The sequence below is a fragment of the Apteryx rowi genome, unplaced genomic scaffold, assembly GCF_003343035.1.
Source record: "Apteryx rowi isolate R43461 unplaced genomic scaffold, aptRow1 scaffold_321, whole genome shotgun sequence".
NCBI lineage: Eukaryota > Metazoa > Chordata > Aves > Apterygiformes > Apterygidae > Apteryx > Apteryx rowi.
Genome location: NW_020449653.1, coordinates 646,038 through 668,512, shown reverse-complemented (window position 1 = coordinate 668,512; position 22,475 = coordinate 646,038). Strand labels below are relative to the sequence as shown.

Below are 22,475 nucleotides of genomic sequence, written 5' to 3'. Positions count from 1 at the left end.
ATCTAACTTCAGGCCGCTTAGATGGTGTATGCTGTACATACTCAGCAATATTAATGTGATGTGTGTGTGTGTGTGTGTCAGAATACTGTATGGCTCCTCAGCTAAGACCATCTGTGTTCTACAGTATGTTTGTTGTACTTTTTTTTGGGGGGGGGGGGGGGGGGGGGAGGGCACATTAACTGATGTGGTTTCTTCCAGAGCTTCTGCATTTGCAATTTTGTGTAGGTGGGGATAAAAGGAAATAACAAAAGAAATTTTCATAGCCAACCTGTTTAGTCCTTAATACTGATCTTAAGATAAAATGAACTTTTAACAACAATATCCCATGTTTTAAGGACCAAATTATTTCCCTCTCAGACTTTGTATTCTAATGAATGAGTGCAGAAACTACCTGTAGAGCCAAAATTTAAGTGTGTGTATTGCCAACAACAAGCCTGCAGATCAGCATAAGACTAGTTAGACACCAAAATTTAGCAATTGTTACTTAAATACATACTTCTAAAACTATTTTTGGTTACATTTGTGTTCACAGTAACATAATGTTTGTTCAACCTGTGAAGGTCTTTGGTCCTCTGTGCAACGTTTTTGTGTGTAAGTTTTGTCAAATACGTGTGTGTGTCTCAACCTGCCTATGTTTCTGTGAGATTATTCTTGAAAGTCTGTCTCTCTGATATTTTTGTAATGAAAAGTTACAACAGAGTGTATTTTTCTATTCTGATGTGGCACTGTATTCTCCCGTAGGCTTCAGTGTATTTGTGTTCCTTACTAACTTATGTTTTGTCCAGTAAAAGCTGGAAACTGTGTTTAGAAACCTAAAATGTTTTTCTCTTGCCTATTAGCTGGCCAAGTGTTAACTGTACCTCAGCTCTTTGAATGAACAAAGCTGCTAAATGCATGATCTTCCTTCTGGACAGCGAGTGAACCTTGTATTTGTGAAGAAGAAACCAGGTTTTACACTCATGCTCCATTGTACACTTCAAAAATAAATACTCTTCTGAAATTGCTATGTAGCATTGCAAAGATCAAATACTATACTCATCCTTTTGTTCTTGTTTTGAAATATGCCATTTTTAAGAAACTTTTTAAAAAAGTTGACTTTTTTTGGACTGTTTCTTGGGAGAGACCTTTATAAAAAAACAAAACAAAACAAAAACCAAAAAAACCCCCCACCTGTTTGGTTTGAGAGAGACTTCTTATTTTTCCCCTTTCTTACCAGCCTCCTTGAAAGTTGCTGGCTATTCAGTACTCTTGTCTAACAGATGCTGATGGTTGAAGGCCACAAGAAAGCTGTAGGACAGGAAAGGCAGAAATGCCCCCTCAAAAGTGCTGTGGATTTTCTGTGTAAAGTGGTTACTCTTGCTGAGCGATTGCTGCTATTACAGAACCAACTCAGCTTAAGCCTGGCCTTGTGTTCTTCCAGGAAGCTTTTGCCACTAATCTAACTTTAAAAATTGCCACACTTGAGTGCTTGGAAACAATATTTTGCTGTGCTGTCTGCTAAGTAATTTTAGTCCATAGGTATATGGAAATGTTGCGATCTGTCCTGCCTGTAATTGCTTCTGAATTTATGGTAATAGCAGCTGTGTTCCATGCCACAGTGGCATGCCCTTCAGGAAGCTCCTTATGGTTGTTCTTTGCACCTTTCTGGCCCTGTCTTGGACATACTTGAGTGAGCAGGAGTTTTGTTTCAGGCTTCATTAAGTACATATGCAGTTTCTCCTTTTCCCAGTGACACAATACAAATGCATCAGTTTAGATAAGTACTTTTCAATGCATTGCTGATTCCTTCTGTCAAGCTTTAATTATTTTTACTTTGCTACCAAATTTCTGTCATTGTAAATTTCGGTAACTTGCTTATGCATCTGTTTTTGAAAGGATGATAAATACTTGATCCTGAGAAGTTTTTGAGGATTTTAGTGCTTTCTGGACCCAGTGATCTCACTTGCCACTTTGATCTTGTTTTCTTCCTTCATTTTTACACCAATTGAAGGCCTTTTGTTCATTCAACCTTTCTCTGCTATAAATGAGTTCTCATTCTTCCTTTTGTAGTTAAAAGTATTTTTATATTCTCAGCAAATGTGCTCACAGTCCACTCTTTGTACTACTAACCTTTGGGTCTATCAAGCCACTACTGCTGCCTCTTTTTTTAATATCTGCCTCTTTTTGTATGTGGTATTTCTAGCTTTATAAAGAAGTTGAGCTGTTTTTCTTTTATTTTCTACTATTTACCTTGTGTGATCCCTTTTCCTGACCATGCCTTTTCTGCCTGTTCTCCGTGGCTTGCAAACTTGCCACATCACTTAGTTTCTGCCTCAGTCCCTCACCTGTTAGTACTGCTTTGCTTCCCAGTGTGGGCATGCTGTGATCTGTTTGTGGTACTGTTGCTTGTTGAGCTGATAACAAAACAGTCTGGAGACCATTGTTGCTAGCAAAGTCCAGAGTTGAAGTAAGTTCTAAAGGGATGTAAATGTGGGTGTTTCAGCATTTTTTCCCCAGGGGGTATTACACAGCTACTGCTCCTAGCTGCCTTTTTTATGGCTCTGCCTGCAGCTCTGTGACAAAAGTAGTAATCACGTTTGCCACAGTGAATCAGATATCTTGGGTGGTTTTATGCAGTTCCCATGCTTAACCTAGTGGGTCAAGTAAAGTATCTTATCAGCCCTACCTCCTAGTGTGAGTCTATTCTTTTAAAAGGTAAAGGGAAAAACTCTTATGCCCTAGTATAGGAAATGAAAGACCCTAATTTCAGACCTGTAATCTGATTGTCATACAGCAGGAATTGTCCCACCCAGGTAGAGCTGTTGCATGTTAGATATGTGTTGCAATTCTCTTAATCATTGAAGCTGTTCCACTTTGAACAAACAAATTATTTTTTCACTTGGCTAAAAAGTGTTTGATTCTACAGCCTGGAGATTGGGGCATGTGCTAGCCCTCACCAGGGAAAGTGAGGTTCAAGGTCTTCTAAACTGACCAGAAAATAAGATTTGAAAAAAACACCCTCTCTCTCTGTAGTGATACTTATACAGATTCTTACAGGCACAACCATTTTTCCCTGTACTTTTTTAACTTAAATGAGTTATTAAAGAGTCTTCAGAGACTGATTTTGTTCCCAGTCATTCCCAAGACAACTCATAAATTCTGTAATTAAGATACAGACTTGTCCTAAGATGCACTGAAAATCATTCTCTTACCTTGTCAACCACTACAGATAAGAAATGTAGGGCCAAAGGTAAGGAATTTGTTCATCTGGTTGCCTTTTTTTTTTTTTTTTAATAGACCATTGAGGTAATGCATGGTTTCCTTAGGATAGCACAAAGAGCAGTGCTTTAAAATGTTGCAATAATCTTAAGAACAATAAACTTTATTTCTCTATATGCTGAATTAACTATATTCCCTCTGTAGTGGAGACCTACTAGACTAGAAGCAAATGGATCAAGTTTTTTGTTTTCTCTTTTAGAAATACATGTTTGCAATGTCCCCTCCCTTGCAGTCAACTATATGGAGCTCAGCGCTCCCACTACTTAGCTAGTGTTTAGAATATTGGAAAGCAGAAGTAAGATGGAAGGCATCACAGGGCGCTGTGGTTTCCAGACAGTGTGTATTAATTTTGAGGTGTTATTTTGATCAGCTGCATGAAAAATAGCATAATGTTTGTGCTGATTTCTAATTATTTTATTTTAAAAATTACGTTAGAATATGAACTAGTGAGTAAGGCAGGTCAGAGTTCGGGGGTTTTTTTGTTTTTTTTTTTTTTTAGTGCTGTTATTGTGGTACCTAGAAATACATTTCTTTTAAATTGGTCTGTTTTCTAGAGCATGTTTCAATGTATAGTAATGATTTGAGAGAGATACCAAGACATGCAACAGTCTTAATAGAAGACTATTAAAGACACTATTATCAGAAGACAAACTGTTGGCTAAATGTAGTTTGTTCACTTCTTGCCTTCAAACACTGTGCAGTTCTTCTGTGCAATGAAACAATTTCTCTGCTTTGTTCTGCAGAGGGTTATCATTTTCTTAGTTCTTTTTCATGATTAGTGATTACTGACATTTTGGAGAATTGTAATGGAAGTGTTAAGATTGGTATGAATGGGAATGTCTGGGTGTGGAGGTACCAGAAGGAACAAACAGCAGCAGAAGGGCTATAAGAATGGCATGCGCTGATATCACCTAGATTAGCAGGTCATCAAAATCCTAGCTTGCATCTACATGCAGGTATGCAGGACATCAGCTCAGGAGGCAAAAGACCTGAGCAAACGAGCAAATTTTGATTTTCAGAGCCAGAGCAGGATGGAGAAAACTGATCATGGACAGCTCCTAAAAGGTACAAAAAAACCTATCCAAAATCCGTACATGGCTGCCAACCTAAGATGAACCCAGGAGTCATAAGAACTCAATAGCTGGTGTCTCTTAAAGACCTCCTGAATTCAAGAGTCTTGGTGCCTGAATGTTGCACAGACTACTTGTACCCATGCATCCTGGTGCTTGTGAGTATATTGGTATGAGAGTGTAAGTGTGAATGAGCGGAATCAGCTTTGTTTTAAAATGAAATTGGCTTCTCTTGATGTACTGGCTGGCTTTAAGGTTGGCAATGTTGTTGCTGCTGTGTTGCCTTTATTTCCTACCTAATCAAGGGGGATGGATGTAGCCAGGTGGTTGTGGAAGATTGAAAGGGTGGCACTCAGGCTAAAGAGAGCATGAAACGACACTGAAAGAAACAAGATCTGGATGTAAAGCTTGTTTGCGATGCCTCTGGTGAGATCATTGTGACTGACTAAAAATAAAATATCAGTCCAGAGTTTAGGGGTTTTTTGATTTTTCTGATATATATGTATTATCTTTATGTTTGAATGCAGCTTAAAAGCAGCTTTCTCTAAGCCAAATTCCACCTTTGATTATCCCTATAAAATATCTATGGAGATTCCTGGCTGTAATTGAAAGCAGAATTTGCCCTTAAATTCCCACTATCTTTATGGCAATCGTAGTAGGTTATTTTGGTTTTACTAGGTCTGACCTATTTCTTGATCTGTTTTCTCTCAAGAATTTCTGACAGAGATTGGAGATTTTGTGGTTGTGCTGAGTCAGTGATATCGTGACCTAAAATACATGGAGGAAAAAAATTTTCATACTGTGTATCAGTGTCCAGACTACAGTAAAAATACATAAAAACCTGAGAAAATACATAAAACAGTAGAAGCAAGTGCATCACTTGGAATTAAAAAAAGATGGATGTTCCTAAAACATTGCCTTACAGGTAACAAGTGACTAAGGCTTTCAGTTCCTATTTACACATTTCACTTCTACTTTCTAAGCTGAAGCTCCCTGCTTAGTAGATAAGGCCTGCAGTTGGTCTCTGCCTTCTGATAAAAACAGCTGCTAACCTGAAATCTGTGTCACTAGGCCCGCACTTGCCAGTTATTTCACACAGGGTCTGTGCTCCTCTGCAAGCACTACATCCAGGCCAGGGTCAAGGTACAGGCATACCTGCATGTCTTTAAAATGTCTGCCTAAAACAGCGATGTCTCTTCTTTAATGCTTATCATAGAGATTCAAAGTTGATTTGTTGCTCCTGCATATTAGGACCTGATTTGCTTGTCTTTGCACCTGCAACAGTTTTTGATAACCCTCCTGTGACATGCTTTAGAAACTAAAAATATGTTGATATATGGAAAAGATGTTTGTCTTGCTGATAAACTGAATTGCTCCTGGTTCTCCCTCATCCACATTAATGCTCTGTTCTTCTTGCTGAGGGAATGTTCCACTGTATTCAGAAAGAGTGACTGGCTAGTTGTTCTAAAGCTAGCCTAAGAACTGAAAGAAGAAAAAAAAAAAAGTAGTTGCCTGACACCTGAGAAGTCATCATCAAGGATTTATGTTCAAGGACTTTTGCCGGTGATCCACAAATATGCAGCTTATTACATGGTATCTTGTTTTCTTTCTTTTTCTAACCATGAAAATGTTAAAATAATTTTTAAAAAAATAGAATGAATATTTTTCCATTTAAAGAATCACTGTAGTTGTCAGGAGTATTTAAATGATCACATGTGGAATACCTGATGTGATATCCTCTTATAGAGATGAAATCTACATTTTGGAGAAGTTACTGAAGGTTGAGAGAAAGTAGGACCTGATTTCAATCAAGGGAACTGATATCTAGCTCAGGAGGAATAACATTGTTAAGAGAGTTGGCTTGAGTTGGTTTTCAGGGAGGAGCTACACTGAGAGGACCAAAGCGTAAGGGATTTTGAACAAATTGCAGCTGGATGTGAGTGAAGAGGTTTACTGTTTCTTTTTTTTTTCCCCCTGCCTCCCTAATACACTTTATCTTTCTCAATTGCTGATAATTCCTTGATCTGAAGCTTGATCATTCAATCCTGAATGAAGAAACAACCTTATCTGTCATGGTTGAGTGTATTGACATTTTACTGGCACAATCTCACCTCTTGCCAAAGTCCTGTACCACCCTGTCCTGAACCCAGCAAGACTGACACGGGATCATTCCTTGGTTCTAAAGTCCTGGTCAAAGGAGATCTTCCACAGAGGGAAGAGTCTTTGCCTCTGCTCCACCCTCTTAGCTTGATACTTATAGGCTATGACAGCAAAAGCTTAGATGATGTCAATCAACATCCTCATCTGCTTCAGTTCAGAACATTAACATGAGCAGAAAGCAGCAAATCTTTACAGTTGGTAAGAGTCAAAAAAGGGTAGTAAATCAATCCAAGAAAAATGTGCTTAGAACATTTTGGAGCCATTGAATGAAAGCACCCATTACATATTTTGTAGAACAAAACCCATCAAGAAGCCTGACTGCAAAGGGTGTCAGTCTGTCTTATCTAAGTGAAGCTGTGCCAAAGTCCCCATTGGCATGTTGGATTCAGGTGGTCTCAAAGTGAAAGGAGGCAGAATTCAAAAGAAGTGCATGCCTGCTGCTTATTGTTTGGGGGTTTTTTTTGAATGAATGAAGGTGAAATTTACACCTTCCATTTCCCCAGAATTTTTATCGACTGTTTTTTTATTCTTTTTCCCTGTGTTGCAACTAGAGACTTTCAGTTTTAAGGCTCTGTAACAGACCAAAACTTCCAGTTTTAGTTTTCCTGCTTGTGTTAAAAATGATGTATTTTTAAATTACATAATGTCCTTCAGACATGCTAACCTGTATGTACTAGTGACAATAGCACATGCAGGTCAGTTAACACTGAGTTAAATTTGTAATCTGAATTGAATTTGAATCCCTAGAATGGGATAGTCTGATTTGTAGCGAGTCACTTTCAGGAAAACATCAGCAAGGTTAATTCGACTTGCTGTGATTGTGTCCCTGTCCTACTATGCAAAGTATATACAATGCGTATGGTATATAGGAAGAATAGTTTTCAGTGCAGTCATCTGGCTGGAAGTGGCATTGCTTGCTCTTGTCAGGCCATGTTATGTTACAGCTCGTTCAAGGTGAAGCTGATTATAAATGAACAGCTTGTATCCTTCAGATTGTGGTGTTCCTGTTCATTTGTTGTTCACCATACATGATGTGGTCCTAAGCTCTGGTTCATGGGTGGGACTTTGCTGTAGCTATGGCTAATCCTCTGTCCTCTGCCTTGTAGAGGGCGGGCTGTGCTAGCAACAGCCTGAAATCACAAGGGAGCTGTTGGAACTTCAAACTGTTCCTGAATATAGTATTTTGATCATCTGAGAAGTTGCATGTCACTAACCCACTGCACACAGGTGCAAGTGCTTTTAACAGAAGCCTGTCCACACTCTTCTTAATTCTTTCTCATGCTGGGATCACCACTCCTAGACCACCACTGAACACCACTCCTGGACCTAGCGGAGTAAGTCTCCTTCCGCAGCTTGAAACTGGACAGATGCTTCTTTTTCTGCAATCTTTGTGCCCTGGTTTGGAAGCCTGTTTGCATTCAAGTAGCAATATTTTAAAAGAAGGCAGTAAGCTAAGAGCAGAGAAAGGTTTAAATGAGAAACTTATTCTTGCCTCCTTTCACAGAGCTTCAAGGAGAACATGCAAATTCAGACTGAATCAGCTTGACTTTGGCAAAACCAGTACCTGATGAATGTTCTGCAAGGTCCAAACTCCTGCCCTGATTTGACTATTATTAGCTATGATGATAGTTTATTTTACCTCTGGATGTCTTGCGATTTTGGTCTTAGGATGCTTAAAGTAGAAAACAAGAGGAACTTTGTGGAGCAGTTAAATGAATGTCTCTTTTTGTCTCAAATTATTTTGTGTGTCACTCATTGTAGTTTTATTTGTGATCCAGTTATAAGGATTTATAGCAAGAATGTGTGTTGGTTTTATCATGTGATTTCATGACAAACCTGTTTTGAAAACTGATTTCAAGGAGGTGAATAAATTCAAAGCTCTAACAATCCTGAAAAGGGATTTCTGGGGTGTTTACTGTGAGCTATGTCAGCTCTCAGAACGTAAGTATGACTGGACTGAGGTGGGAATTGAACAAGAGACTTCTGGGTACTACACAGAGTAACACTGGTATGTCGGGGGGATAACACTGTTCCCACCTGTTTTGGGGGGATAACACTCAAGGTTGGACACGATTGCTTTGACAACTATATTACCTCTCCAAGCTCTTCATTATTGCACTCTTGTTTGCTACCATCACTTCTGGAATGAGATTTGTGACTGCTCTGTACCTGATCCTTTGCAAAGACAGTGTTGCTTATACCACTTTCTAAGCAGTGTAAGCTGCTCTGTATGACTTTGCTCACAAGCATTCACAGGAACTTTTCTGTTGTCTGCAGTCTAAGAATGGTAATGAGCATACAGGGATGACAACCTTTTTGACTGCTCAATTGAGATTCACAAGAGTATGCAAGACTTGGGGATAAAGTAAAACTCCATGGTATTATGTCACTGAGGTGTCTGCATTTGGAAGTGATGTCAATTGAAGTTATTTGCTGAAGATCCTTCTCCCAAGACAGAGATTTAAAAAAAAAAGTTTGGTGTCTTTGCCAAATACAGTTTGAGTCACTAGTGTTGTGTATCAGTGCTTCAACAATATCTCTATTTACACCAGTGTAAACTTTGTAGTAATTTACAGTAATGTTCCTAAACACCATACATTGTTGTTAGCACTTTAGATCATAGCTCGTGTTTTTTTTTTTTTTTTTGTTAGCTTGTTTTACAAAGGGAAAGCCTCAAGTTCTTAGAAAATCTCAGTTCTCTTCATCTAGAGTCCTACTGAAAATGTGGCGCAGACAAAGCTGCTGTAGCTCCATGATAGTTGAAGGTCTGTTTTGAGACATGTCAGGGAATGTGTTTGCCATAAGTAGCCTGTAAAAATTTCAAGCACTGGCTTTGAAAAAGCCGTCGTGATTTTGCGAAGAGCTGTGTGTTGCTGCTTACACAACACTCTTGTTTCAAGTTAGATCACTGCAGAAAACAGAGAATGTCATATGGCAAAAAGAAGTAAATAGTATGCAATCTTACTAGTTTCCTTAACTAACTTTGACTTTTGATTGCAGGTACAGCTGAGTTCTGATTTTATCCACATTCTCATGTTCTCCAATTTTAACTCATCTGAACTCAAGGACAAAGTTGTATAATGCTGTCCTTGACAAAGCTCTTAATCTAATGCTTAGTTTTTAGCACTTGCAGTTCTATAATAGATGATTTTGAAGGAACTGATGATTAATGTAAGGGAGACTGCATCTGTGTTCTCAAAGGACTTCCTATTCAACCAGAATTTTGGGTATTTAATTATTTCCAGGATCTTGTTTTGTCAGTTTATTGGGTTTAAATAAAATGGGAAACGTTCGTTCTAGTAAGCTTTCCAAGTGTTATTTGAAAACATTTTTTTCCGGAGTTGAGAAATTCTCTAAAAATAGTTTTGTTTTGTCAAAGCAGAAAATAACTCAGAAGTGCTCAGAATAGATAAGGGAGAACATCCATGAGAAATTTAAGTGAGTACAAAATCTCTCTTCCTACACAGACATTATCTACATTATGGTGAAAGAGTTTTTCATCCAAATATTGTGATCCTCCCAGTGTTTTTCATTTCTCTTTGCAATACCGGATTATGGGCTTGCTTTAAGTCATTTACTGAAGTAAGTATGTAAGGGAGGCACTTTTTCTGTTACTCATTGCTCAAAGTTGCTTCACTGTTTGGATGGAGTCTACCTAACATTTGTTCAGTAATGTAAATATTCAGACAAATATTCATAGTTTCAAATAACTCARAATCATTTAGATAATAGAAGAAAAACTTTTTCCTACTTTATTCTTTCCCAGAAGTTTGGTTGAGGGAGTATTACAGATTCCTGATGCACAGTACTTCTGAGTTTCCTGATCTCCCCTGCGCTCTGAAATTAATGTGCTACAGGGACCTTTTGGAGAGTGAAATCAGTAAATTAAATTCTTTTCAGTTGATTTCCACACTTCAGGTAACAAGCTATTCAGTTTCAGGAAGAGTTGAAAATGTGTTCCTCTCACAGTATGTATTCAAATACATCTGTTTTTTTTATTTTTTTTTCCTCCCCCATATCATCACTTCATAAAATAATAAAACACAGGCCATTACAGAGATGAGATAGAAAAACTTTTTTCAATTAGGAGAAATTCTGTTAGAGTTGATATTGAGATAGGGAGTGGGAAAGGGGAAAAGCACAATGCGTGTGGGTGTGGCAAACGTTCTCGCATTTATTGAAAAACTAAAACCAACTCTGGCACTTGGAGTAAAAGAAAAGCAAACCAAGAAAACCATTTTAGCACTTTAACTAATAAAATATTTATCTGTATGGTAAATATGTTGCCAAACATATGCCAGGCAAAGGTCAGACACAAAGCACTGTACCAGGATATGGAGAAAACATGAAATGATGTATAATCCTTAACTGTGGAATGTTTTTCAGAACAGGAGTTCTCTGATGATGAGGGAAAATACCTGGTAGACATCAGCTGAGGGATTGTTTTTACTAGTATGGGTGGGATAAAGGAAGGCCCAGAGCTGGGAGTGGATAAGGAATCCAAAAGGGACAGTCATCTGTAATTTTGGGCAGAGTGTGAAGAGTGGGAGGCAAGTGTAGGAGGAAATGGGAGACACATAGGTGGAGACAGTATTGGGCAAAGTTGATGACATGAGACTTTGTGCCTAGAAAATGGGAGCTAGGAAAGAGCTCTAAAGTAACCCCAACTCAACGGCGGCTGAAGGTTGTTCTGTATCAGAGCAATATATGAAAATGACAAAAAGTTAAGCTGTTTTCTTTAGCACACTCCCATCAAGTAGGAGGTCCAAACGCATTTCTGTTCTTATCAAGGGTGATATAATTTTGTCAGCAATTTTGCAGGATTTATTTATGTAATGGAATGTGTCAGTGCTTGCTAAGGTGCACTTTTTGCTATATAGGAGTGGCAGGAGTATAAATTTGTTCTGTATCTAAAAATAAAGATTCTGGCAGAAAGCAAATGGAAATATGTGTCGTCTTTATTTGAAGGAAATGCACTGTAAATCAGATCTGAACTAAAGGATTTATCTTAGAATTAACAGTACAGTATTTCTATTTGAAGGAGTATATCTGTAAATCATGTGTGGACATAATGAAAGGTTTATTTTCAAAGTGTTGCTGTCAAATGCTGGTAATACCAATGTAGTGCCAAATATGTAATACCTCCTTTTTTTTTTTTCCCTCCTAGGTGAAGTTTCTTAACTACCCAGAAGAATGTGAACTAAAATGGGGTTTACCTTTTTGGTGTCTCCCAATACCTCTACTCTTTCTGCATGCTAATAAGGCGCTCTGTTATTAACTTAGCACTGGGTAGCTCAAGAAGTTCACATGGGCACATGGGGCTGTGTTTAAGGAAGCCTGTGCTGTGTCTTTGTCTAGGATTTCTTTTCTGACATAGTCCTGCTTTGTGCCAATCTGAAAGCTAAATGCCTAAATTCATTTTCCAGTCAGGAACATTGTATATAGGTCCACAAACAAGCCACTACATAGTAGTGGATGGGTTTGGATTTATAAGAATCTGACTTCTAATGCTGGCTGGTGACTGCCAGCACACTCTCATTTGGTAGCACCTGTGAGGTAGCTACCCTGCAGTGAGAGTGGAGTCAGCCCACTGGCACCGTGTGACAAGGACATGCTCAAGGGCAATTTTTGTGGAATGCCTAACGTGCCATATATCCACACCCTGACTGACCTTACAGTACCTTGTTTAGGTATCCAYGTCTTCATAACTTTATATCAAGTAGAACTGTTTTTGGTGAAAGAACAATCTGAACTTTCTTTTTAATATAATTCTAATGAGCACATAAAGAATATGTGGAAAAAATAATATTCAAGTTTTGTTGGATGAAGTAAATCTAGATTGTTTCTAGTTATTTCAGGGTTCACCAGGACTAACAGGATGTTTTGTGTGACTGCTGGAGGTTCTGTGCAGCAGGTAGGTGCCTCTGAAAATCTGGGTCCCAGTCAGGAATTTCTTCCTCAGGTGGGATGAAAGCATGTAGGCACATGCTTCTACTGTTGTGAGCACATCTGGAACATATGTGGGCCTGATGTGTGCTTCCAGCAGACTGGTGCAGATTTTGGTGAAAGGCATGATTATTTTTACTGCCTCAGGATGAAAAATTGTCAGACTCTGACCTGCTTTACTGCATGTACTGAATAAATAAATCCTTCATTTTTCATTTCCCTTTCACATCCTGCTCGTGATGGGCTTGCTGCAGGTGCACAGCTTGTGTGCAGCATATGCCTAGTAGGTCTGACTCACCTTGTCTACAGCAGTTGCTGTGCATGAATTTAGAGTTGGTTTGTATATGCAGAGTGGCCATTTATCAAGAATTTCTGGGTACTTGGTGGCCCAGTTGGAGGAGGAGTTACCTAACATCCAGAAAATGCAGAAAAATGGCCAGATAAAATTCACAGAGGAAAAGAAGAAAATGTGTGTGGGAAGAAAGTCCCAGAAGTTTGGTAGTACTGCTTTCTGATTATTAGATAATTCACGTGTTTTATTACATGAAGCACTAAAACTATTTTGGTGTTCTGGGTGGCTCATTCATTACTTTCTGTAGGTCAAACTTTAACTTTGTACCACAGGACAGAAACCTTGCAAGAGTTTTGATATCAGTCTTTTCCCTTTACCTCATTGCTCTTTCAACTGAACCTTATTTGTTACTTAACGTTTCTGATTAAACCTGCGCTTTCCCATTTCTGACCATTTGTGATACTGTGCTAAAGGAATACGGCCATGCCTTCTTGGCTGGTCTGTATTAACTAATAGTGGATCTGTTCAGTTGTTTGACCAAGTTAGGACTAGATCTGGAATGATTAAAATTGAGAGAGTCCAACCACAGAAGACGACAAGCATTTTTCTCTTTGAGTAGAAGAAGCCATTTAAGATGAAGAAACCATGAGATCTACTGCTTTTTATGAAACAAGGAGGAAAAAAAGGAAATATTCTGCAAAGTTTGATTTCAGGAATCTTCTTTGGGGAAGGGAGGTAGAACAGTGTGCTACTGAGGAGACTTAGAGTTGGGAGGAAGCGTGACTGGAGTGAATAATATGGGCCTTAAGAAGCCAGCTCTGTACCTTAATTTTATTACATATATATTGGGACTACACAGAACAGTTTTTTTCCTTTTTTTTTTCCCTCTGCTTGTTTAAATTACACTTGTCCAATATGCTTTCAGTGTGTATATTTACTGCTGTAAGTTCAAAGTGGTGTCTCTATAGTAGTTTCTTAAAAGTCAGTTTCTGAGTACTTCTGAGTACTGAGTACTAGTCAAATTGCTTGCAATAGTAAGGACTGAAAGCAAATACAGAAAATAATGAGAACACAGAATAGGTGGATTTATTTTTAAATTAAATGAGTGGAAAATATTTACGGGTTTCATTGTTCTCTAACTGTGAAAGAACTGCAGTTGAATTCCCATTTGTCTTCATCTTAAGTAAACATTTATTTCTGGGAGCCTCTAAGCAATTTTTCCGTTTCCAGAGGCACACTTCAAATGCCAACGTCTTCCGTTTAATGATCTGCAGGAGAACTTGTTAAACTTCCTTTATTGACCTAGCCATTATGGATTGAAACCCTCTGATACGAAAATGCATGGGTCAGCTGGAGTCAGTAATCTTGCCCCATGCATTGATCTGCAACAGGAGTTCATACCAAAAGCGCTTTGGGGAAAAGTACATCACTTACTAACAACTTCATCTGCTGTAAATCCTTGTTGTCTTCATTTGTGCGGTCTCAAATGATGTGGCCCTATTATTGGCACTTCAGAAATACAGGTTTAATCCTTCTTTGCAGTTTGTTCTAGAACAACTCTTTAGTGTACAAGTCTATCATAATCAGTTGTTTTAGTAGTAGTTTTGATATAGTCCATGATAATCTATAAGGAAGTATTTATAGGGAGAAATTAATATATTTTATCAGACCAACTAATATAGCTGGAAAAAGCAGACTCGCTTTAAGTAATAAAAGCCCCTCGCTGTCTGAAATCATCAAAGCTAGAGGGGGGAATGATTCTACCTCTGTATGGGTTCAGCTGGCAGAGTTGCTGCTGGAAGTTGCATTAATTCCTAATTCCCTAAATTCATGTCCAATTCTGTTGTTTGGTTGCTATCTCAATATTTTTTTCAGAAGATGCCTGAAAAGACTTGCAGAAAAATAGTGTACTGTGCGCTAGAGCTAATGCAGATATTGCCAGGAGTGTTTCAAGGGGAAAGATTCGATTGCCCATCATTCTGATAGCTGTAGCTGTTCTAAATGATTTGTAAATTTGTCTTAATTGCTTTCTAAACCCTTTAGATTATTGCATTTATTCATTTAATCATCTTCTATGTAAATATATTTCAAAATAAGGTGATTAAAGAAGATTTTTCTTCCCTTCCTGATAAAAACAATAGGGGACCTCAGCCTCTTTGCAAGGCTTGTTTTGAAAACATCTAATAATTATAGGATGAATGAGCAATTTGTATTGCTTATTTATGATGTCTCATCTGGATTTGCCCTTGCCTGTGAAGCTTCATTTGGACCTGAATCAATTAGATGACTCTAATTAAAGCAAGGTCTTTGATTTGAGAGCAGGAAGGCATGTTTATGCGGAGACTACACCCTCTTCTGTATCTGGCAGCATCCTTGAATGATAACACTATGTAATAATTAGGGATGTCAGACAAGTTATGAGTTGATTCATCTCCTGAAGTGGTCCCGGAAGAGGAGGTGGAGGAAGATTATTCCCTAGAGGAGGTTGCACAGTAAGACATATAATGTTTCTTAGGTGAATATCTTCAGATCCTCTGATACTTCCATAGAATACATAGTTTTGCTAATATTTAAGTTCTTGAACTCTGCAACTTCTCTGAAGTGCAGAAGTGGAGGAAGCAGGTGCTAAAGCAAAAGTTAGGAAAGCGAGCAGAAACATTGCATATGCACCCAAGTAATGTATACATGTTGGGTAAATAGACCAAAATAACTGATTTTATAGAGGTGAAAAAATCTTCAGGACCCCTGCTCTAACTATTGATGAAGCAGTAAAATACTTGGTAGTCTCTTCCTCTGTCAACTATCCATTAGAAGAGTAGTTCCTTTTAATGGCCCATTCATCTAAGCCTTGTGAGGAGATCTTAAGGCAGGCCCAAGCAAAACAGAACCTAAAACAGCACAGATTGAGCCAATAGAGTGAAGACATTTTGGGCCACTTTTGACTAGGAGAGGTTTCATTTTCACACTGGAGCTTAGCTATGACTTAGAACCAGTCTACAGATGCAGAAGTAATACCTACAGAGTTTTTAGGTTTTAGTGCAGGAAGCAATACCTACTGCACAGAGCAGGATGTGCTGAGCCTGCTAACTTGCAGACAGGTCAGTGGTAGTAAAAGGCTGGCTCCGCACTGCATGAACAAGAATATAACCTACAGCTGAAAGAAACTACTGTTGTGTTCAGCTCTGTCTGTAGCAATGGGCCTCATGTATTGGAGGCACAAGACTTCAAAGATACAGTTTAGAGATGTGTTGTTCTCCTCTTCCCCACATCACTGTAAGTAAGCCTTTAGGGGCACTAGTGAGGATCGTTGTCCACCTGGGTATATGGAATGTCAGAGAACAAAAGTGAAGGGGACTTCTGACCCAGGGTATTTTATCTTGAATTAAGGTTATATGCTTTTTTTTTTTTGTTGCAACAAGAACATTCTAGTCAATGCAATGCTTAAATCCCTTCCACATGTTTTGTATAGTTTACTCTGTGTTTTTAAGAGCAGCCAAGTGTGTATGTAGCCTTCTTAGTTCCTCCTGTAGTTGACAAAAATAATCAATGCATCCTTTGGACGTGGAGCTCCAAACACCACAATCTGTATGAGTCATTTCTTTTAGGGGTGATTTTCCAGAATTGCAAAGCACTATTGATCCACTTTGAATTCATGACTAAAACTAAGTGTTTATCTCTGATTTTGGGTTGCTCATAAATACCTACATGTGGGTGTAAGTGTAGGCTGAAAAACAATTGCTGTTAATTATAAAGCAGACTCAAAATACTGAGAGGTGTCTTTGGTTCCTTAGACTCTGTAACAGTGTCAAGAAATGGCCAACCTTTCTCAGGATGTGTTAGCAACATTCTGCTACATGTCAAACTGATGGCGCAAGTGCAAAATCGTGTTCCGATTCCTGTGGCTGGGCCAATGCTCCAGGATCCTGATTAGACCTGATTTGATTTCAGCAGCTTGGGTACCTGAGAAGAGCAGGACCTTCAAGTGTGTAGGAAGGACAATGGCCGGGTCCTACCTAAAGGGTAGAGAGCTTTGTTTCTGAAGAATAGAGGGCTGCAAATAGGAGCAGGATGAGTAATTGAGAACAATTTTTCTGTTCCTGGCTCTTCTGGAGAGAAAGCAGCTATGCACTATCCTGTGCTCAGAGGTCTCAGTCCAAAGGAACTTGACTATACCGAGGGATGTCTCAGGAAGGGAGCTGAATTTCTGTTGGTTGGTTTGCTGTTGCAACAAACTGCTGCTGGAAATATAGATCCTAAGCCAGCTAGTTCCCTTGGAAAGAAAGTGATTTTTTTTAGTGGTTTGCTATGAAAACTTTTACAATATTGCAGGGATAAAGAAAAGAAAGGGGCTAAAAATTTAGTCAGTGGAAGACATGGAGTTAAACATAAAATCTTCCAAATAATTTTATTAATGTTTTGAACCTGTAACTGCCATGAGATAAGTAATAGTGTAGGATGAAGCCATATATCTAGGACGCTGGGATTTTTGCCATTAGATGAGAAGATCAGGCCCTTAGAACATAAAAGTATCTACCAGATGAGGCCTAGGTTTACTCTTCAGATAATCCAGTGTGATGATAAGACACAGGCACAAGTTAACAGTCATAAAGTAGACATACGGTATCATCTGGGGAGTTTCTTCCTGTTCAGAAAGCAACAATAGAAACTTGCCTACCGGCTAAAGACAGTAAAGGAACAGTGGCAGTTGACATACAATCTAATAGTCAAGAAGCTTTATCAATATTAAAGCTATTTATACTGGGCAGAAGGGACTAACCAAAAAACGCAATTTTAACATTAATTGTAGAATTGACAGAGGGAGGAGAAGATGGGGCGCATCCTTCCCTCCACCTCTAACTTGCCTTAGACTATTTCAGAACTTGGCCCGTGCCTGGAAGACAATGGTGATGCTGAAAAACCTGCATTCCTGGCTCTGGCTAATGGGATATGGCTGGGAACTCTGACGCAAGAGAGGCAAAGCATCTCAGAAGGTATCCAGTTAAATATCAGCCAGGGTTGTGTTCTACTTTTGTGACACTTGTAACCTTTTGTTTTCATTCTCCTACCCTGACCTGAAATCATACTAAATAAGCTTATGTTTATTTTGTCATTAAGGTTGTTTGGTACTGTTGGGAACAAGGGCTCTCAGGATGATACCAACAAACTTTGGAGGTTGCAGGTGTGAATAAAATGATGTATTCAGATGCCCCTGTAAGAGCATTATGGTCTGGTGAGCCTGGAGAACATCAGTCCTGAAGAGGTTCTCACTCATACTGCAAAGGACAACATAGAGGGGGGGCTGTTCTGGGTAGAGAAAAAACAGTGCCTTTTCTGCAAAGGACAGGCAGGAGAATGACTTCCTGCTGCTGTGGGGAAAACCTTAAACCACCATCTGAGGGCCTTTACTCGAGGAAAAGCATACTAAATATTATGGTAAGTAAAGGAGGCATGAAAAGTCCATGAAGATGCTGTAGGAAATACACTTGCAATTTTACAGGGGACAGATCAGGGTGTGAAATGAATGCCTTGTTTCAGGAAAATGCATGATTCTCATTTGGTTTTGGCTTAAGCATATAATTGTAGGTTAGTGAGTAGGTGCTTTTTATGGCTGTTGCAGGTTCAGTTTGTAGTTGTCCTTCCTGGAAGATTGGACAATCTGGAAGTGCAGCTGTCAGTTGTCTTTCACAAAGAATATTTGTGCATATATGTGTAAGTATAGGCATAGAAAGAAGAACTGCAATTCACATCCAAAAAAAAAATCACTTTGTTGTGAACACTGTGTTCCTAATTACCTGCTAGATATAAGTTATATATCACAAGAATAACAGCAAAATTCGGCCCTCAAGTTATCATTGTATGGTCTTAAAAAGACTATTTTTTTCCTACATGAAACAGTTTTGTATGACACCTGCTCTCTCAAACACAAATAAGAGTTATTGGAATACAGGTATACATTGAGCTGATATAATCTGACTAAGGGGACAGGCTTCACTGTTGATGTAAACTGATCCAAGGCTGTCACCAGGTTGCATAGACCAATCCTCTTTCCCCTCCACTATGTTCTTAGCCTTTAGCTAACTGCTGATAGCTGTTGGTGGCCAGGTCAGAAAGACCATCAACAAAGTCACCAGAAAAATGTTTAATTGTCCAGTTTCAGATGCTCTGTGCTGAGCTTGACCACGTCTTAGTCAATAAACAGTGATTTAGAAGTGCTTTCCCACTCTAACTGTGCTGTAATTCTTTACTGCATTAACAAAAGTAATAAACAGATTTGATTGTAATTGTATTATTTTTCTAAGATTAAAATAATGAGAAAAAAATTTCTTTGTAGAAGTCAACTGTCTGACATTCTTATAACAAACCATCTCCTGAAATGCATGTAATACAGCTTCCTTAGCTAGGCTAGATTAATTATTAGATATTATTGATTGTTCTTGTTTACGATTTATTTATCAAGTTCTGTGCTCTCATTTGCTATAATAAATGTTAGTATAGTAAACACCATTACTTAGGTTAAAAACCATCACAAACTCAAAGATCAGAAAGTGATATAAAAATAACCCCAAGTTTCTTCTAACAGATCTGCAACTGCTCCTGGGCTATGTGGTGGTTAATAACATGATTTGAACTCCTGATTCCTGCAGGCACTCCCATTCAGAGCAACAGTATGCTGCTGTTTAAAATGGAAAGTGGCACTGTAGCTTGGACACAGAAAAAGGCTGAAGAGGCTCCTGAGCATTGGTTTGCAGCCCAGGGGTTGGAGGGAATTGTGCTCTTGGTAGCACAGACGTTACTGCTCTTTCATCTCCTGTCTCTCCCCAAGCTGGCCGCTTCTGTCCCCTCCTCTCCAGTCTGAGCCTGACCAAGCCCTGTTACTTGTGCACCCTGACTGCTTTCTCTCTTTAGGTATCTTCTACTAGTCTCCTTCTCCAGCCAGTCCCAGATGTCCCTCTGAGCTCACTGTGTGTATTACTATGAATGCTCTTTTCAGCTTCTTCCCTGCAACCTGCTCCACCTCCCCAGCCACTGCTCTCCTTTCTGGGGCACCCCTTGTCCCATCTCTGTCAGTGCCCCAATAACTTTCTCCATTTTGTTTGCCTGGCTGCTTCCTATTCCCTTTTAACTGCCCTCTTTCTAATCCTCTCAGGCGACATGTCCTTCCCCAGTCTCCTCCTCCACTCAAAGCATCCGTATTCCCTGGCTCTGCCCCACACTCTCTGTGGAGTTACCCATACTCCTCCTCAGGTCTGCCTCCCTTCTTAGTCATCCTAGACCACTCATTAATTTCTAGACCCAAGTCTTCTTATCTAGCCAACTCTGGTGACCAGCCATGATTGCATCTCCTCACTATTAGATCTATTTTTGCTAGACTCTAATCTGTTCCCTCTCCCAGTCTGTTGTTTCTGCACGCCTGTTCTCAGGTCGAAAGTCCTCCCACTGTGCTGGGCAGTGGCACCAAGGCCGCCAGAGGCGTAGGAGACCCAGGTTTCCTTGTTCCTAGCTCCAGTGCTGGTTCCACCTGCATGGGAGCAGCAGGGCTGGCATTGTTCCAGCCACTGGGGCTGTCATGTGCTTTGTAATGCTGGAGCACGCAGTCTAGAACTGTACTGAGTTGGAGCAAGCTCCACTAATATTATGTATAAAACCTGCTACTACTTTTTACTTTTGGCATTTTTAAGGATTTCAGTATTGTTCTGCTCTCTTTGGGAATGTTTATGGTTACTGGAAGCAGAGCAGTACTCATCCAGTGCAAAGCATGCCAATTCTATTAAACTTTTTCTTCAGAAGCAGACTACATTGATTTTATACATGAAGATGAAAAACTAGCTGGAGTTGTCAGTAGAGATTTTGACACTTGTTTCAGCAGGACCAGGATTTGTCTCACAACAGTCATAATTTTCTATTCCCATGCTCATAACACACTAATAGTCTCTGTAGGTAACCTGTGTATGTGTTTCTTGAAGAATTAACTGAGAAAGTTAAAAGCCTGTGGTAATTACTCAGAAGTCAGAATATGGCAATGATAAGCTTGCATATGTAAAATTTATGCTGCTCCCTGTTTACTTGCATGAGCCTTTATTACATAACATAACAGTATCAAGGGAGGTTCTCCCTCAAATTGAAGTGCATCTTGTAAGACTGATCATGAACGAACTCAGCTCTGTAGTAACTGGCTTTATCCATTTTTTTTATACTGTAAATAAAGTTTTGGGAAACACATATACAAAATCCATCACTTCATCAAAACATTTGAGAAGCTATATAATGCAAGGCAAAGTTTTTATTTTGCTAATGTGTCCAGCTTTTTCTTATTAATAAGACCTTCTCTCCCCTTAGCAGTTCAGTGCCATGGGAATGGTACCTATAATTTATATCTGCAATTGAAATTCTTAGGAGGAATTTTGGAGGCTGAAGAGAAAGAAACCAAGATCAAAGACCAGTAGGACACTGATAGAAAGTGGAGGAGAGCTGAAGAGCACTTGGGAAGGCAATTACCTCTCATAGGAACTGTAAGAGAATTAAATGAAAAAACAGAAAGCAGACAGTGAAGCAAAAGAAAGGCAACATCTGAAGCAGAAGGGTGCAAGTGCCTGTGTCAAAGGAAGGAAGGAGAGAATGCTAGATCAAGGTTATTACAAATTTTGGCAAGACAGGTTTCATGAAATTAAAGGTTGCGTTATATCTGAATGTTACGTAGTATGAAAAAGGGTGTGGCCCAATATCCTTTGGTTTAGTAAGTACAGATGTAATAGTAAAGAGTTTGAGAAATCCTGCTTCTCGAGTTGCCAACCTTTCACAAAATTTCGCGGGCATGCTGCACCCTTCCCAGTACTGTAGCACTTGCAATATGGGAACCTGCTTTACAGAGCCTCCACCTGCTCTCCTGCCACAGGGATCGGAAGTGGTCCAGCGCTGGTGGTGGTGATTTGTGGGTCTCCCCCACTGCAGCAGCTGGAGGTGCCCAGGTCGTGGTGGGCAGAGTGCAGGACGGCCAGTTATCCGCCTGGGGCTGTGCCTGCAGAGCGGAGCTGCAGCACCTGCAGGCCTCCGGCGTGCAGCACCCTCGTGCACGGGCCCGGGGGAGGCAGCTCCTCTGGGGCCTCTGAGTGTGATCCGGCTCTCGTTAGCATTGCTCTCACATTTCTTTTTATTTCCATAAATACTTTTATATAGAGAAGAACAAAGGAAAGCAAATGTAGTAATCAGGAAAGATGCTTGATTGTCGCCTGTGGATTTAGAGACATCTCTTATTAGGCAGCAAGTCTATCAGCAGCTGCGCTATCTGCGTGGCCACAGTACTCCTCTGCTCTCTGGAAGGCGCTGCGGTGGGAAGCTACGCATAATGCCGCCTTTTGGTGCATCTCTGCTGACACTATGGTTGGGGCTTGGTGAATAGACCTGAACGTGAATGAGATTTGGGTGATTAGGCTGCCTGTTAATCTGAAAATGTACCAAGTCCATCGACCAACAGGCAGCATCGCTAGCCTCAGCAGGTCCCACTTCCCAGGTGCTGATGATGCAGCTTCAAATGTAAATACCTGGCGGAGATGAATTAAAATGTTACCAGCTATGGGCCAATTTTCAGTCATTGCTGTTGTAGTTGTTAATGTAAATACATGACCAAGATTAATTAAAATTCTACTTGACATGGAAAAAGTCTGGTAATAGGAATGTATGAAGCAAATAATAGAAGAGAAATCACAGAACAAATCAAATAGACCTAGAAATTATTGTCTAATTTTTGCAAT

General features: G+C 39.5%; 1 protein-coding gene across 13 annotated transcripts in view; it reads left to right on the top strand.

Annotated features, from left to right (window-relative positions):
• Window positions 1-11,410, top strand: part of ANAPC4 (anaphase promoting complex subunit 4) — a 30,570-nt gene extending 19,160 nt beyond the window's left edge. For 8 of the 13 annotated variants that reach the window (XM_026071097.1, XM_026071098.1, XM_026071095.1 and 5 more), the window contains one exon: window positions 4,278-4,797. The gene's annotated coding sequence lies outside the window, so the exon portion shown is untranslated. Of the gene's footprint in view, window positions 1-839; window positions 2,665-4,277; window positions 4,798-5,040; window positions 5,922-6,358 lie in introns of those variants that run through there. The other 5 variants (XR_003254401.1, XR_003254400.1, XR_003254398.1 and 2 more) reach the window with 5 other exon arrangements.
• The last annotated feature ends 11,065 nt before the right edge of the window (window positions 11,411-22,475 follow it).